This window comes from Hydractinia symbiolongicarpus, chromosome 1 (genome assembly GCF_029227915.1).
Source record: "Hydractinia symbiolongicarpus strain clone_291-10 chromosome 1, HSymV2.1, whole genome shotgun sequence".
Taxonomy (NCBI): domain Eukaryota; kingdom Metazoa; phylum Cnidaria; class Hydrozoa; order Anthoathecata; family Hydractiniidae; genus Hydractinia; species Hydractinia symbiolongicarpus.
The window spans coordinates 27,766,173-27,780,296 of record NC_079875.1 but is presented as its reverse complement, the minus strand read 5'-3'; the positions used below and the strand labels follow the sequence as shown (position 1 = coordinate 27,780,296).

Genomic DNA, 14,124 nt, shown 5'->3' with positions numbered 1-14,124 from the left:
TGACAACATTAGTTACACTCCAACAATGGGCTCAACCGGGATTTGAACCTAAAGCAAGAATCATGCCACTAGACCATTGAGCCTCTATGTCCCGTGCATTTTATTATATCCATAGAGACGAGAAGACAGTCCCTATCTTTAACATTAGTTACACTTTAATAATGGGCTCAACCGGGATTTGAACCCGGGACCTCTCGCACCCAAGGCGAGAATCATGCCACTAGACCATTGAGCCTCCATGTCACATGCAACATATCACAATGTTCTATTAAGAATGGATTTGGAAAAATAGGGACTGTCTTTGTTGTCTCTAAGGATATTAAAAAAAAGCCTCAGTACGCTATAATGAAGTCACAACCTGGAGCAAGATTTTCTTCTTACAATTACTTCACACAAGAACCATTATTTTGTAACCATGTTTTAATACTGTTTTTTATGACTCTGACGTGAATTGAACACGCAACCTTCTGATCTGGAGTCAGACGCGCTGCCATTGCGCCATAGAGTCCGTAGCTATACAACTGCGTAAGACTGTGACCCAGATAGTTAATTTATTACTACATGTTTACCCGACCGGAATCCAAAAGGCACGTTAGGGATGTTAGGCTCATGTGATAACACCTACAATAAGGAAGTACTCTAAACTTCAGGGCAAGACTTCCGATTTAGTCGAGTTTGGTTTGATCCCTGAAGTAAATAGCATTAAGGATGTGTTATTTTGAGTGTCTTTGTAAAAAATGAAACAAGCGGAAATTGCACTGACAACATTAGTTGCACTCCAACAATGGGCTCAACCGGGATTTGAACCTAAAGCAAGAATCATACCATTAGACCATTGAGCCTCTATGTCACGTGCGCTTTATTAGATACTGAGAGACGCCGAAGACAGTCCTTATCTTTAACATTAGTTACACTTCAACAATGGGCTCAACCGGAATTTGAACCCGGGACCTCTCGCACTCAAAGCGAGAATCATGCCACTAGACCATTGAGCCTCTATGTCACGTGCAACATGTCACAATCTTGAAAGACCTATTAAGAATGGATTTGGAAAGATAGGGACTGTCTTCGTTGTCTCTAAGGATATTAAAAAAAAGCCTCAGTACGCAATAATGAAGTCACAACCTGGAGCAAGATTTTCTTCTTACAATTACTTCACACAAGAACCATTATTTTGTAACCATGTTTTAATACTGTTTTTTATGACTCTGACGTGAATTGAACACGCAACCTTCTGATCTGGAGTCAGACGCGCTGCCATTGCGCCATAGAGTCCGTAGCTATACAACTGCGTAAGACTGTGACCCAGATAGTTAATTTATTACTACATGTTTACCCGACCGGAATCCAAAAGGCACGTTAGGGATGTTAGGCGCATGTGACAACGCCTACAATAAGGAAGCACTCTTAACTTCAGGGCAAAACTTGCGTTTCAGTCGGGTTTGGTTTGTTCTCTGCAGTAAATAGCATTAAGGATGTGCTATTTCGAGTGTCTTTGTAAAAAATGAAACAAGCGGAAATTGCACTGACAACATTAGTTACACTAAAACAATGGGCTCAGCCGGGATTTGAACCTAAAGCAAGAATCATGCCATTAGGCCATTGAGCCTCTATGTCACGTGCGTTTTATTATATACTTAGAGACGACGAAGACAGTCTTTATCTTTAGCATTAGTTACACTTTAACAATGGGCTCAACCGGGATTTGAACCCGGGACCTCTCGCACCCGAAGCGAGAATCATACCACTAGACCATTGAGCCTCCATGTCACATGCAACATGTCACAATGTTCTATTAAGAATGGATTTGGAAAAATAGGGACTGTCTTCGTTGTCTCTAAGGATATAAAAAAAGCCTCAGTACGCAATAATGAAGTCACAACCTGAAGCAAGATTTTCTTCTTACAATTACTTCACTCAAGAACTATTATTTTGTAACCATGTTTTAGTACTGTTTTTTCTGACTCTGACGTGAATTGAACACGCAACCTTCTGATCTGGAGTCAGACGCGCTACCATTGCACCACAGAGTCCGTAGCTATACAACTGCGTAAGACTGGGACCCAGAGTAGTTTAAGTTATTACTACATGTGTATTACTGTGGAAAGTTTATCATTTCTTGAACATGATAGTTTAGTAGGCGACGTTTCGGGAGATCCTTCTCCCATCATCGGGTGTACCTGACCCGAATCCAAAAGGCACGTTAGGGATGTTAGGCGCATGTGATAACACCTACAATAAGGAAATACTCTTAACTTCAGGGCAAGACTTGCGATTCAGTCGAGTTTGGTTTGTTTTCTGCAGTAAATAGCATTAAGGATGTGCTATTTCGAGTGTCCTTGTAAAAAATAAAACAAGCGGAAATTGCACTGACAACATTAGTTACACTCCAACAATCGGCTCAACCGGGATTTGAACCTAAAGCAAGAATCATACCATTAGACCATTGAGCCTCTATGTCACGTGCGCTTTATTAGATACTGAGAGACGCCGAAGACAGTCCTTATCTTTAACATTAGTTACACTTCAACAATGGGCTCAACCGGAATTTGAACCCGGGACCTCTCGCACTCAAAGCGAGAATCATGCCACTAGACCATTGAGCCTCTATGTCACGTGCAACATGTCACAATCTTGAAAGACCTATTAAGAATGGATTTGGAAAGATAGGGACTGTCTTCGTTGTCTCTAAGGATATTAAAAAAAAGCCTCAGTACGCAATAATGAAGTCACAACCTGGAGCAAGATTTTCTTCTTACAATTACTTCACACAAGAACCATTATTTTGTAACCATGTTTTAATACTGTTTTTTATGACTCTGACGTGAATTGAACACGCAACCTTCTGATCTGGAGTCAGACGCGCTGCCATTGCGCCATAGAGTCCGTAGCTATACAACTGCGTAAGACTGTGACCCAGATAGTTAATTTATTACTACATGTTTACCCGACCGGAATCCAAAAGGCACGTTAGGGATGTTAGGCTCATGTGATAACACCTACAATAAGGAAGTACTCTAAACTTCAGGGCAAGACTTCCGATTTAGTCGAGTTTGGTTTGATCCCTGAAGTAAATAGCATTAAGGATGTGTTATTTTGAGTGTCTTTGTAAAAAATGAAACAAGCGGAAATTGCACTGACAACATTAGTTGCACTCCAACAATGGGCTCAACCGGGATTTGAACCTAAAGCAAGAATCATACCATTAGACCATTGAGCCTCTATGTCACGTGCGCTTTATTAGATACTGAGAGACGCCGAAGACAGTCCTTATCTTTAACATTAGTTACACTTCAACAATGGGCTCAACCGGAATTTGAACCCGGGACCTCTCGCACTCAAAGCGAGAATCATGCCACTAGACCATTGAGCCTCTATGTCACGTGCAACATGTCACAATCTTGAAAGACCTATTAAGAATGGATTTGGAAAGATAGGGACTGTCTTCGTTGTCTCTAAGGATATTAAAAAAAAGCCTCAGTACGCAATAATGAAGTCACAACCTGGAGCAAGATTTTCTTCTTACAATTACTTCACACAAGAACCATTATTTTGTAACCATGTTTTAATACTGTTTTTTATGACTCTGACGTGAATTGAACACGCAACCTTCTGATCTGGAGTCAGACGCGCTGCCATTGCGCCATAGAGTCCGTAGCTATACAACTGCGTAAGACTGTGACCCAGATAGTTAATTTATTACTACATGTTTACCCGACCGGAATCCAAAAGGCACGTTAGGGATGTTAGGCGCATGTGACAACGCCTACAATAAGGAAGCACTCTTAACTTCAGGGCAAAACTTGCGTTTCAGTCGGGTTTGGTTTGTTCTCTGCAGTAAATAGCATTAAGGATGTGCTATTTCGAGTGTCTTTGTAAAAAATGAAACAAGCGGAAATTGCACTGACAACATTAGTTACACTAAAACAATGGGCTCAGCCGGGATTTGAACCTAAAGCAAGAATCATGCCATTAGGCCATTGAGCCTCTATGTCACGTGCGTTTTATTATATACTTAGAGACGACGAAGACAGTCTTTATCTTTAGCATTAGTTACACTTTAACAATGGGCTCAACCGGGATTTGAACCCGGGACCTCTCGCACCCGAAGCGAGAATCATGCCACTAGACCATTGAGCCTCCATGTCACATGCAACATGTCACAATGTTCTATTAAGAATGGATTTGGAAAAATAGGGACTGTCTTCGTTGTCTCTAAGGATATAAAAAAAGCCTCAGTACGCAATAATGAAGTCACAACCTGAAGCAAGATTTTCTTCTTACAATTACTTCACTCAAGAACTATTATTTTGTAACCATGTTTTAGTACTGTTTTTTCTGACTCTGACGTGAATTGAACACGCAACCTTCTGATCTGGAGTCAGACGCGCTACCATTGCACCACAGAGTCCGTAGCTATGCAACTGCGTAAGACTGGGACCCAGAGTAGTTTAAGTTATTACTACATGTGTATTACTGTGGAAAGTTTATCATTTCTTGAACATGATAGTTTAGTAGGCGACGTTTCGGGAGATCCTTCTCCCATCATCGGGTGTACCTGACCCGAATCCAAAAGGCACGTTAGGGATGTTAGGCGCATGTGATAACACCTACAATAAGGAAATACTCTTAACTTCAGGGCAAGACTTGCGATTCAGTCGAGTTTGGTTTGTTTTCTGCAGTAAATAGCATTAAGGATGTGCTATTTCGAGTGTTCTTGTAAAAAATGAAACAAGCGGAAATTGCACTGACAACATTAGTTACACTCCAACAATGGGCTCAACCGGGATTTGAACCTAAAACAAGAATCATGCCACCAGACCATTGAGCCTCTATGTCCCGTGCATTTTATTATATCCATAGAGACGAAGAAGACAGTTCCTATCTTTAACATTAGTTACACTTTAATAATGGGCTCAACCGGGATTTGAACCCGGGACCTCTCGCACCCAAAGCGAGAATCATGCCACTAGACCATTGAGCCTTCATGTCACATGCAACATGTCACAATGTTCTATTAAGAATGGCTTTGGAAAAATAGGGACTGTCTTCGTTGTCTCTAAGGATATAAAAAACAGCCTCAGTACGCAATAATGAAGTCACAACCTGGAGCAAGATTTTCTTCTTACAATTACTTCACTCAAGAACCATTATTTTGTAACCATGTTTTAATACTGTTTTTTCTGACTCTGACGTGAATTGAACACGCAACCTTTTGATCTGGAGTCAGACGCGCTACCATTGCGCCACAGAGTCCGTAGCTATACAACTGCGTAAGACTGGGACCCAGATTAGTTAAGTTATTACTACATGTGTGCCTGACCCGAATCCAAAATGCACGTTAGGGATGTTAGGCGCATGTGATAACACCTACAATAAGGAAGTACTCTTAACTTCAGGGCAAGACTTGCGATTCAGTCGAGTTTGGTTTGTTTTCTGCAGTAAATAGCATTAAGGATGTGCTATTTCGAGTGTCTCTGTAAAAAATGAAACAAGCGGAAATTGCACTGACAACATTAGTTGCACTCCAACAATGGGCTCAACCGGGATTTGAACCTAAAGCAAGAATCATGCCACTAGACCATTGAGCCTCTATGTCCCGTGCATTTTATTATATCCATAGAGACGAGAAGACAGTCCCTATCTTTAACATTAGTTACACTTTAATAATGGGCTCAACCGGGATTTGAACCCGGGACCTCTCGCACCCAAAGCGAGAATCATGCCACTAGACCATTGAGCCTCCATGTCACATGCAACATGTCACAATATTCTATTAAGAATGGCTTTGGAAAAATATGGACTGTCTTCGTTGTCTCTAAGGATATAAAAAAAGCATCAGTACGCAATAATGAAGTCACAACCTGGAGCAAGATTTTCTTCGTACAATTACTTCACTCAAGAACCATTATTTTGTAACCATGTTTTAATACTGTTTTTTCTGACTCTGACGTGAATTGAACACGGAACCTTCTGATCTGGAGTCAGACGCGCTACCATTGCGCCACAGAGTCCGTAGCTATACAACTGCGTAAGACTGGGACCCAGAGTAGTTTAAGTTATTACTACATGTGTACCTGACCCGAATCCAAAAGGCACGTTAGGGATGTTAGGCGCATGTGATAACACCTACAATAAGGAAGTACTCTTAACTTCAGGGCAAGACTTGCGATTCAGTCTAGTTTGGTTTGTTCTCTGCAGTAAATAGCATTAAGGATGTGCTATTTCGAGTGTCTTTCTAAAAAGTGAAACAAGCGGAAATTGCACTGACAACATTAGTTACACTCCAACAATGGGCTCCACTGGGATTTGAACCTAAAGCAAGAATCATGCCACTAGACCGTTGAGCCTCTATGTCCCGTGCATTTTATTATATCCATAGAGACGAAGAAGACAGTCCCTATCTTTAACATTAGTTACACTTTAATAATGGGCTCAACCGGGATTTGAACCCGGGACCTCACGCACCCAAAGCGAGAATCATGCCACTAGACCATTGAGCCTCCATGTCATATGCAACATATCACAATGTTCTATTAAGAATGGATTTGGAAAAATAGGGACTGTCTTCGTTGTCTCTAAGGATATAAAAAAAAGCCTCAATCGCAATAATGAAGTCACAACCTGAAGCAAGATTTTCTTCTTACAATTACTTAACTCAAGAACTATTATTTTGTAACCTTGTTTTAATACTGTTTTTTCTGACTCTGACGTGAATTGAACACGCAACCTTCTGATCTGGAGTCAGACGCGCTACCATTGCGCCACAGAGTCCGTAGCTATACAACTGCGTAAGACTGGGACCCAGAGTAGTTTAAGTTATTACTACATGTGTACCTGACCCGAATCCAAAAGGCACGTTAGGGATGTTAGGCGCATGTGATAACACCTAAAATAAGGAAGTACTCTTAACTTCAGGGCAAGACTTGCGATTCAGACGAGTTTGGTTTGTTCTCTGCAGTAAAGAGCATTAAGGATGAGCTATTTCGAGTGTCTTTGTAAAAAATGAAACAAGCGGAAATTGCACTGACAACATTAGTTACACTCCAACAATGGGCTCAACCGGGATTTGAACCTAAAGCAAGAATCATGCCACTAGACCATTGAGCCTCTATGTCCCGTGCATTTTATTATATCCATAGAGACGAAGAAGACAGTCCCTATCTTTAACATTAGTTACACTTTAATAATGGGCTCAACCGGGATTTGAACCCGGGACCTCTCGCACCCAAAGCGAGAATCATGCCACTAGACCATTGAGCCTCCATGTCACATGCAACATGTCACAATGTTCTATTAAGAATGGATTTGGAAAAATAGGGACTGTCTTCGTTGTCTCTAAGGATATAAAAAAAAGCCTCAGTACGCAATAATGAAGTCACAACCTGAAGCAAGATTTTCTTCTTACAATTACTTAACTCAAGATCTATTATTTTGTAACCATGTTTTAATACTGTTTCTTCTGACTCTGACTTGAATTGAACACGCAACCTTCTGATCTGGAGTCAGACGCGCTACCATTGCGCCACAGAGTCCGTAGCTATACAACTGCGTAAGACTGGGACCCAGAGTAGTTTAAGTTATTACTACATGTGTACCTGACCCGAATCCAAAAGGCACGTTAGGGATGTTAGGCGCATGTGAAATCACCTAAAATAAAGAAGTACTCTTAACTTCAGGGCAAGACTTGCGATTCAGTCGAGTTTGGTTTGTTCTCTGCAGTAAAGAGCATTAAGGATGAGCTATTTCGAGTGTCTTTGTAAAAAATGAAACAAGCGGAAATTGCACTGACAACATTAGTTACACTCCAACAATGGGCTCAACCGGGATTTGAACCTAAAGCAAGAATCATGCCACTAGACCATTGAGCCTCTATGTCCCGTGCATTTTATTATATCCATAGAGACGAAGAAGACAGTTCCTATCTTTAACATTAGTTACACTTTAATAATGGGCTCAACCGGGATTTGAACCCGGGACCTCTCGCACCCAAAGCGAGAATCATGCCACTACACCATTGAGCCTCCATGTCACATGCAACATGTCACAATGTTCTATTAAGAATGGATTTGGAAAAATAGGGACTGTCTTCGTTGCCTCTAAGGATATAAAAAAAGCCTCAGTACGCAATAATGAAGTCACAACCTGAAGCAAGATTTTCTTCTTACAATTACTTCACTCAAGAACTATTATTTTGTAAGCATGTTTTAGTACTGTTTCTTCTGACTCTGACTTGAATTGAACACGCAACCTTCTGATCTTGAGTCAGACGCGCTACCATTGCGCCACAGAGTCCGTAGCTATACAACTGCGTAAGACTGGGACCCAGAGTAGTTAAGTTATTACTACATGTGTGCCTGACCCGAATCCAAAATGCACGTAAGGGATGTTAGGCGCATGTGATAACATCTACAATAAGGAAGTACTCTTAACTTCAGGGGAAGACTTGCGATTCAGTCTACTTTGGTTTGTTCTCTGCAGTAAATAGCATTAAGGATGTGCTATTTCGAGTGTCTTTCTAAAAAATGAAACAAGCGGAAATTGCACTGACAACATTAGTTACACTCCAACAATGGGCTCAACCGGGATTTGAACCTGAAGCAAGAATCATGCCACTAGACCATTGAGCCTCTATGTCCCGTGCATTTTATTATATCCATAGAGACGAAGAAGACAGTCCCTATCTTTAACATTAGTTACACTTTAATAATGGGCTCAACCGGGATTTGAACCCGGGACCTCTCGCACCCAAAGCGAGAATCATGCCACTAGACCATTGAGCCTTCATGTCACATGCAACATGTCACAATGTTCTATTAAGAATGGCTTTGGAAAAATAGGGACTGTCTTCGTTGTCTCTAAGGATATAAAAAACAGCCTCAGTACGCAATAATGAAGTCACAACCTGGAGCAAGATTTTCTTCTAACAATTACTTCACTCAAGAACCATTATTTTGTAACCATGTTTTAATACTGTTTTTTCTGACTCTGACGTGAATTGAACACGCAACCTTCTGATCTGGAGTCAGACGCGCTACCATTGCGCCACAGAGTCCGTAGCTATACAACTGCGTAAGACTGGGACCCAGAGTAGTTTAAGTTATTACTACATGTGTACCTGACCCGAATCCAAAAGGCACGTTAGGGATGTTAGGCGCATGTGATAACACCTACAATAAGGAAGTACTCTTAACTTCAGGGCAAGACTTGCGATTCAGTCTAGTTTGTTTGTTCTCTGCAGTAAATAGCATTAAGGATGTGCTATTTCGAGTGTCTTTCTAAAAAATGAAACAAGCGGAAATTGCACTGACAACATTAGTTACACTCCAACAATGGGCTCCACTGGGATTTGAACCTAAAGCAAGAATCATGCCACTAGACCATTGAGCCTCTATGTCCCGTGCATTTTATTATATCCATAGAGACGAAGAAGACAGTCCCTATCTTTAACATTAGTTACACTTTAATAATGGGCTCAACCGGGATTTGAACCCGCGACCTCTCGCACCCAAAGCGAGAATCATGCCACTAGACCATTGAGCCTCCATGTCACATGCAACATGTCACAATGTTCTATTAAGAATGGATTTGGAAAAATAGGGACTGTCTTCGTTGTCTCTAAGGATATAAAAAAAAGCCTCAGTACGCAATAATGAAGTCACAACCTGAAGCAAGATTTTCTTCTTACAATTACTTAACTCAAGAACTATTATTTTGTAACCATGTTTTAATACTGTTTTTTCTGACTCTGACTTGAATTGAACACGCAACCTTCTGATCTGGAGTCAGACGCGCTACAGTTGCGCCACAGAGTCCGTAGCTATACAACTGCGTAAGACTGGGACCCAGAGTAGTTTAAGTTATTACTACATGTGTACCTGACCCGAATCCAAAAGGCACGTTAGGGATGTTAGGCGCATGTGAAATCACCTAAAATAAAGAAGTACTCTTAACTTCAGGGCAAGACTTGCGATTCAGTCGAGTTTGGTTTGTTCTCTGCAGTAAAGAGCATTAAGGATGAGCTATTTCGAGTGTCTTTGTAAAAAATGAAACAAGCGGAAATTGCACTGACAACATTAGTTACACTCCAACAATGGGCTCAACCGGGATTTGAACCTAAAACAAGAATCATGCCACCAGACCATTGAGCCTCTATGTCCCGTGCATTTTATTATATCCATAGAGACGAAGAAGACAGTTCCTATCTTTAACATTAGTTACACTTTAATAATGGGCTCAACCGGGATTTGAACCCGGGACCTCTCGCACCCAAAGCGAGAATCATGCCACTAGACCATTGAGCCTTCATGTCACATGCAACATGTCACAATGTTCTATTAAGAATGGCTTTGGAAAAATAGGGACTGTCTTCGTTGTCTCTAAGGATATAAAAAACAGCCTCAGTACGCAATAATGAAGTCACAACCTGGAGCAAGATTTTCTTCTTACAATTACTTCACTCAAGAACCATTATTTTGTAACCATGTTTTAATACTGTTTTTTCTGACTCTGACGTGAATTGAACACGCAACCTTTTGATCTGGAGTCAGACGCGCTACAATTGCGCCACAGAGTCCGTAGCTATACAACTGCGTAAGACTGGGACCCAGATTAGTTAAGTTATTACTACATGTGTGCCTGACCCGAATCCAAAATGCACGTTAGGGATGTTAGGCGCATGTGATAACACCTACAATAAGGAAGTACTCTTAACTTCAGGGCAAGACTTGCGATTCAGTCGAGTTTGGTTTGTTTTCTGCAGTAAATAGCATTAAGGATGTGCTATTTCGAGTGTCTTTCTAAAAAGTGAAACAAGCGGAAATTGCACTGACAACATTAGTTACACTCCAACAATGGGCTCCACTGGGATTTGAACCTAAAGCAAGAATCATGCCACTAGACCGTTGAGCCTCTATGTCCCGTGCATTTTATTATATCCATAGAGACGAAGAAGACAGTCCCTATCTTTAACATTAGTTACACTTTAATAATGGGCTCAACCGGGATTTGAACCCGGGACCTCACGCACCCAAAGCGAGAATCATGCCACTAGACCATTGAGCCTCCATGTCATATGCAACATATCACAATGTTCTATTAAGAATGGATTTGGAAAAATAGGGACTGTCTTCGTTGTCTCTAAGGATATAAAAAAAAGCCTCAATCGCAATAATGAAGTCACAACCTGAAGCAAGATTTTCTTCTTACAATTACTTAACTCAAGAACTATTATTTTGTAACCTTGTTTTAATACTGTTTTTTCTGACTCTGACGTGAATTGAACACGCAACCTTCTGATCTGGAGTCAGACGCGCTACCATTGCGCCACAGAGTCCGTAGCTATACAACTGCGTAAGACTGGGACCCAGAGTAGTTTAAGTTATTACTACATGTGTACCTGACCCGAATCCAAAAGGCACGTTAGGGATGTTAGGCGCATGTGATAACACCTAAAATAAGGAAGTACTCTTAACTTCAGGGCAAGACTTGCGATTCAGACGAGTTTGGTTTGTTCTCTGCAGTAAAGAGCATTAAGGATGAGCTATTTCGAGTGTCTTTGTAAAAAATGAAACAAGCGGAAATTGCACTGACAACATTAGTTACACTCCAACAATGGGCTCAACCGGGATTTGAACCTAAAGCAAGAATCATGCCACTAGACCATTGAGCCTCTATGTCCCGTGCATTTTATTATATCCATAGAGACGAAGAAGACAGTCCCTATCTTTAACATTAGTTACACTTTAATAATGGGCTCAACCGGGATTTGAACCCGGGACCTCTCGCACCCAAAGCGAGAATCATGCCACTAGACCATTGAGCCTCCATGTCACATGCAACATGTCACAATGTTCTATTAAGAATGGATTTGGAAAAATAGGGACTGTCTTCGTTGTCTCTAAGGATATAAAAAAAAGCCTCAGTACGCAATAATGAAGTCACAACCTGAAGCAAGATTTTCTTCTTACAATTACTTAACTCAAGATCTATTATTTTGTAACCATGTTTTAATACTGTTTCTTCTGACTCTGACTTGAATTGAACACGCAACCTTCTGATCTGGAGTCAGACGCGCTACCATTGCGCCACAGAGTCCGTAGCTATACAACTGCGTAAGACTGGGACCCAGAGTAGTTTAAGTTATTACTACATGTGTACCTGACCCGAATCCAAAAGGCACGTTAGGGATGTTAGGCGCATGTGAAATCACCTAAAATAAAGAAGTACTCTTAACTTCAGGGCAAGACTTGCGATTCAGTCGAGTTTGGTTTGTTCTCTGCAGTAAAGAGCATTAAGGATGAGCTATTTCGAGTGTCTTTGTAAAAAATGAAACAAGCGGAAATTGCACTGACAACATTAGTTACACTCCAACAATGGGCTCAACCGGGATTTGAACCTAAAGCAAGAATCATGCCACTAGACCATTGAGCCTCTATGTCCCGTGCATTTTATTATATCCATAGAGACGAAGAAGACAGTTCCTATCTTTAACATTAGTTACACTTTAATAATGGGCTCAACCGGGATTTGAACCCGGGACCTCTCGCACCCAAAGCGAGAATCATGCCACTACACCATTGAGCCTCCATGTCACATGCAACATGTCACAATGTTCTATTAAGAATGGATTTGGAAAAATAGGGACTGTCTTCGTTGCCTCTAAGGATATAAAAAAAGCCTCAGTACGCAATAATGAAGTCACAACCTGAAGCAAGATTTTCTTCTTACAATTACTTCACTCAAGAACTATTATTTTGTAACCATGTTTTAGTACTGTTTCTTCTGACTCTGACTTGAATTGAACACGCAACCTTCTGATCTGGAGTCAGACGCGCTACCATTGCGCCACAGAGTCCGTAGCTATACAACTGCGTAAGACTGGGACCCAGAGTAGTTAAGTTATTACTACATGTGTGCCTGACCCGAATCCAAAATGCACGTAAGGGATGTTAGGCGCATGTGATAACATCTACAATAAGGAAGTACTCTTAACTTCAGGGGAAGACTTGCGATTCAGTCTACTTTGGTTTGTTCTCTGCAGTAAATAGCATTAAGGATGTGCTATTTCGAGTGTCTTTCTAAAAAATGAAACAAGCGGAAATTGCACTGACAACATTAGTTACACTCCAACAATGGGCTCAACCGGGATTTGAACCTGAAGCAAGAATCATGCCACTAGACCATTGAGCCTCTATGTCCCGTGCATTTTATTATATCCATAGAGACGAAGAAGACAGTCCCTATCTTTAACATTAGATACACTTTAATAATGGGCTCAACCGGGATTTGAACCCGGGACCTCTCGCACCCAAAGCGAGAATCATGCCACTAGACCATTGAGCCTTCATGTCACATGCAACATGTCACAATGTTCTATTAAGAATGGCTTTGGAAAAATAGGGACTGTCTTCGTTGTCTCTAAGGATATAAAAAACAGCCTCAGTACGCAATAATGAAGTCACAACCTGGAGCAAGATTTTCTTCTTACAATTACTTCACTCAAGAACCATTATTTTGTAACCATGTTTTAATACTGTTTTTTCTGACTCTGACGTGAATTGAACACGCAACCTTCTGATCTGGAGTCAGACGCGCTACCATTGCGCCACAGAGTCCGTAGCTATACAACTGCGTAAGACTGGGACCCAGAGTAGTTTAAGTTATTACTACATGTGTACCTGACCCGAATCCAAAAGGCACGTTAGGGATGTTAGGCGCATGTGATAACACCTACAATAAGGAAGTACTCTTAACTTCAGGGCAAGACTTGCGATTCAGTCTAGTTTGTTTGTTCTCTGCAGTAAATAGCATTAAGGATGTGCTATTTCGAGTGTCTTTCTAAAAAATGAAACAAGCGGAAATTGCACTGACAACATTAGTTACACTCCAACAATGGGCTCCACTGGGATTTGAACCTAAAGCAAGAATCATGCCACTAGACCATTGAGCCTCTATGTCCCGTGCATTTTATTATATCCATAGAGACGAAGAAGACAGTCCCTATCTTTAACATTAGTTACACTTTAATAATGGGCTCAACCGGGATTTGAACCCGGGACCTCACGCACCCAAAGCGAGAATCATGCCACTAGACCATTGAGCCTCCATGTCATATGCAACATA

The 14,124-nt window shown here is 41.1% G+C and overlaps 34 non-coding genes across 34 annotated transcripts; all 34 read right to left on the bottom strand.

Moving 5' to 3' along the window:
• Positions 1-163: 163 nt before the first annotated feature.
• Trnap-ugg (transfer RNA proline (anticodon UGG)) lies at positions 164-235 on the bottom strand. The gene has a single exon. It is a non-coding gene; the product is annotated as a tRNA-Pro (tRNA).
• A 201-nt stretch (positions 236-436) lies between these two features.
• Positions 437-508, bottom strand: Trnaw-cca (transfer RNA tryptophan (anticodon CCA)). The gene has a single exon. It is a non-coding gene; the product is annotated as a tRNA-Trp (tRNA).
• Positions 509-1,203: 695 nt separating this feature from the next.
• Positions 1,204-1,275, bottom strand: Trnaw-cca (transfer RNA tryptophan (anticodon CCA)). Its single transcript has one exon. It is a non-coding gene; the product is annotated as a tRNA-Trp (tRNA).
• Positions 1,276-1,690: 415 nt separating this feature from the next.
• On the bottom strand, positions 1,691-1,762 carry Trnap-cgg (transfer RNA proline (anticodon CGG)). Its single transcript has one exon. It is a non-coding gene; the product is annotated as a tRNA-Pro (tRNA).
• A 199-nt stretch (positions 1,763-1,961) lies between these two features.
• On the bottom strand, positions 1,962-2,033 carry Trnaw-cca (transfer RNA tryptophan (anticodon CCA)). The gene has a single exon. It is a non-coding gene; the product is annotated as a tRNA-Trp (tRNA).
• Positions 2,034-2,814: 781 nt separating this feature from the next.
• On the bottom strand, positions 2,815-2,886 carry Trnaw-cca (transfer RNA tryptophan (anticodon CCA)). The gene has a single exon. It is a non-coding gene; the product is annotated as a tRNA-Trp (tRNA).
• A 695-nt stretch (positions 2,887-3,581) lies between these two features.
• On the bottom strand, positions 3,582-3,653 carry Trnaw-cca (transfer RNA tryptophan (anticodon CCA)). Its single transcript has one exon. It is a non-coding gene; the product is annotated as a tRNA-Trp (tRNA).
• Positions 3,654-4,068: 415 nt separating this feature from the next.
• Positions 4,069-4,140, bottom strand: Trnap-cgg (transfer RNA proline (anticodon CGG)). The gene has a single exon. It is a non-coding gene; the product is annotated as a tRNA-Pro (tRNA).
• Positions 4,141-4,339: 199 nt separating this feature from the next.
• Positions 4,340-4,411, bottom strand: Trnaw-cca (transfer RNA tryptophan (anticodon CCA)). The gene has a single exon. It is a non-coding gene; the product is annotated as a tRNA-Trp (tRNA).
• Positions 4,412-4,912: 501 nt separating this feature from the next.
• On the bottom strand, positions 4,913-4,984 carry Trnap-ugg (transfer RNA proline (anticodon UGG)). Its single transcript has one exon. It is a non-coding gene; the product is annotated as a tRNA-Pro (tRNA).
• Positions 4,985-5,184: 200 nt separating this feature from the next.
• On the bottom strand, positions 5,185-5,256 carry Trnaw-cca (transfer RNA tryptophan (anticodon CCA)). The gene has a single exon. It is a non-coding gene; the product is annotated as a tRNA-Trp (tRNA).
• A 415-nt stretch (positions 5,257-5,671) lies between these two features.
• On the bottom strand, positions 5,672-5,743 carry Trnap-ugg (transfer RNA proline (anticodon UGG)). Its single transcript has one exon. It is a non-coding gene; the product is annotated as a tRNA-Pro (tRNA).
• Positions 5,744-5,942: 199 nt separating this feature from the next.
• Positions 5,943-6,014, bottom strand: Trnaw-cca (transfer RNA tryptophan (anticodon CCA)). Its single transcript has one exon. It is a non-coding gene; the product is annotated as a tRNA-Trp (tRNA).
• Positions 6,015-6,431: 417 nt separating this feature from the next.
• On the bottom strand, positions 6,432-6,503 carry Trnap-ugg (transfer RNA proline (anticodon UGG)). The gene has a single exon. It is a non-coding gene; the product is annotated as a tRNA-Pro (tRNA).
• A 199-nt stretch (positions 6,504-6,702) lies between these two features.
• Trnaw-cca (transfer RNA tryptophan (anticodon CCA)) lies at positions 6,703-6,774 on the bottom strand. Its single transcript has one exon. It is a non-coding gene; the product is annotated as a tRNA-Trp (tRNA).
• A 417-nt stretch (positions 6,775-7,191) lies between these two features.
• On the bottom strand, positions 7,192-7,263 carry Trnap-ugg (transfer RNA proline (anticodon UGG)). The gene has a single exon. It is a non-coding gene; the product is annotated as a tRNA-Pro (tRNA).
• Positions 7,264-7,463: 200 nt separating this feature from the next.
• Trnaw-cca (transfer RNA tryptophan (anticodon CCA)) lies at positions 7,464-7,535 on the bottom strand. Its single transcript has one exon. It is a non-coding gene; the product is annotated as a tRNA-Trp (tRNA).
• Positions 7,536-7,952: 417 nt separating this feature from the next.
• Positions 7,953-8,024, bottom strand: Trnap-ugg (transfer RNA proline (anticodon UGG)). Its single transcript has one exon. It is a non-coding gene; the product is annotated as a tRNA-Pro (tRNA).
• A 199-nt stretch (positions 8,025-8,223) lies between these two features.
• On the bottom strand, positions 8,224-8,295 carry Trnal-caa (transfer RNA leucine (anticodon CAA)). The gene has a single exon. It is a non-coding gene; the product is annotated as a tRNA-Leu (tRNA).
• A 416-nt stretch (positions 8,296-8,711) lies between these two features.
• Positions 8,712-8,783, bottom strand: Trnap-ugg (transfer RNA proline (anticodon UGG)). Its single transcript has one exon. It is a non-coding gene; the product is annotated as a tRNA-Pro (tRNA).
• A 200-nt stretch (positions 8,784-8,983) lies between these two features.
• Positions 8,984-9,055, bottom strand: Trnaw-cca (transfer RNA tryptophan (anticodon CCA)). Its single transcript has one exon. It is a non-coding gene; the product is annotated as a tRNA-Trp (tRNA).
• A 416-nt stretch (positions 9,056-9,471) lies between these two features.
• Trnap-ugg (transfer RNA proline (anticodon UGG)) lies at positions 9,472-9,543 on the bottom strand. Its single transcript has one exon. It is a non-coding gene; the product is annotated as a tRNA-Pro (tRNA).
• A 200-nt stretch (positions 9,544-9,743) lies between these two features.
• Trnaw-cca (transfer RNA tryptophan (anticodon CCA)) lies at positions 9,744-9,815 on the bottom strand. Its single transcript has one exon. It is a non-coding gene; the product is annotated as a tRNA-Trp (tRNA).
• Positions 9,816-10,232: 417 nt separating this feature from the next.
• On the bottom strand, positions 10,233-10,304 carry Trnap-ugg (transfer RNA proline (anticodon UGG)). Its single transcript has one exon. It is a non-coding gene; the product is annotated as a tRNA-Pro (tRNA).
• A 200-nt stretch (positions 10,305-10,504) lies between these two features.
• On the bottom strand, positions 10,505-10,576 carry Trnaw-cca (transfer RNA tryptophan (anticodon CCA)). Its single transcript has one exon. It is a non-coding gene; the product is annotated as a tRNA-Trp (tRNA).
• A 416-nt stretch (positions 10,577-10,992) lies between these two features.
• Trnap-ugg (transfer RNA proline (anticodon UGG)) lies at positions 10,993-11,064 on the bottom strand. Its single transcript has one exon. It is a non-coding gene; the product is annotated as a tRNA-Pro (tRNA).
• A 199-nt stretch (positions 11,065-11,263) lies between these two features.
• On the bottom strand, positions 11,264-11,335 carry Trnaw-cca (transfer RNA tryptophan (anticodon CCA)). Its single transcript has one exon. It is a non-coding gene; the product is annotated as a tRNA-Trp (tRNA).
• A 417-nt stretch (positions 11,336-11,752) lies between these two features.
• Trnap-ugg (transfer RNA proline (anticodon UGG)) lies at positions 11,753-11,824 on the bottom strand. Its single transcript has one exon. It is a non-coding gene; the product is annotated as a tRNA-Pro (tRNA).
• Positions 11,825-12,024: 200 nt separating this feature from the next.
• Positions 12,025-12,096, bottom strand: Trnaw-cca (transfer RNA tryptophan (anticodon CCA)). The gene has a single exon. It is a non-coding gene; the product is annotated as a tRNA-Trp (tRNA).
• A 417-nt stretch (positions 12,097-12,513) lies between these two features.
• Trnap-ugg (transfer RNA proline (anticodon UGG)) lies at positions 12,514-12,585 on the bottom strand. The gene has a single exon. It is a non-coding gene; the product is annotated as a tRNA-Pro (tRNA).
• Positions 12,586-12,784: 199 nt separating this feature from the next.
• On the bottom strand, positions 12,785-12,856 carry Trnaw-cca (transfer RNA tryptophan (anticodon CCA)). Its single transcript has one exon. It is a non-coding gene; the product is annotated as a tRNA-Trp (tRNA).
• A 416-nt stretch (positions 12,857-13,272) lies between these two features.
• Positions 13,273-13,344, bottom strand: Trnap-ugg (transfer RNA proline (anticodon UGG)). Its single transcript has one exon. It is a non-coding gene; the product is annotated as a tRNA-Pro (tRNA).
• A 200-nt stretch (positions 13,345-13,544) lies between these two features.
• Trnaw-cca (transfer RNA tryptophan (anticodon CCA)) lies at positions 13,545-13,616 on the bottom strand. The gene has a single exon. It is a non-coding gene; the product is annotated as a tRNA-Trp (tRNA).
• A 416-nt stretch (positions 13,617-14,032) lies between these two features.
• Trnap-ugg (transfer RNA proline (anticodon UGG)) lies at positions 14,033-14,104 on the bottom strand. The gene has a single exon. It is a non-coding gene; the product is annotated as a tRNA-Pro (tRNA).
• Between the last annotated feature and the right edge of the window lie 20 nt (positions 14,105-14,124).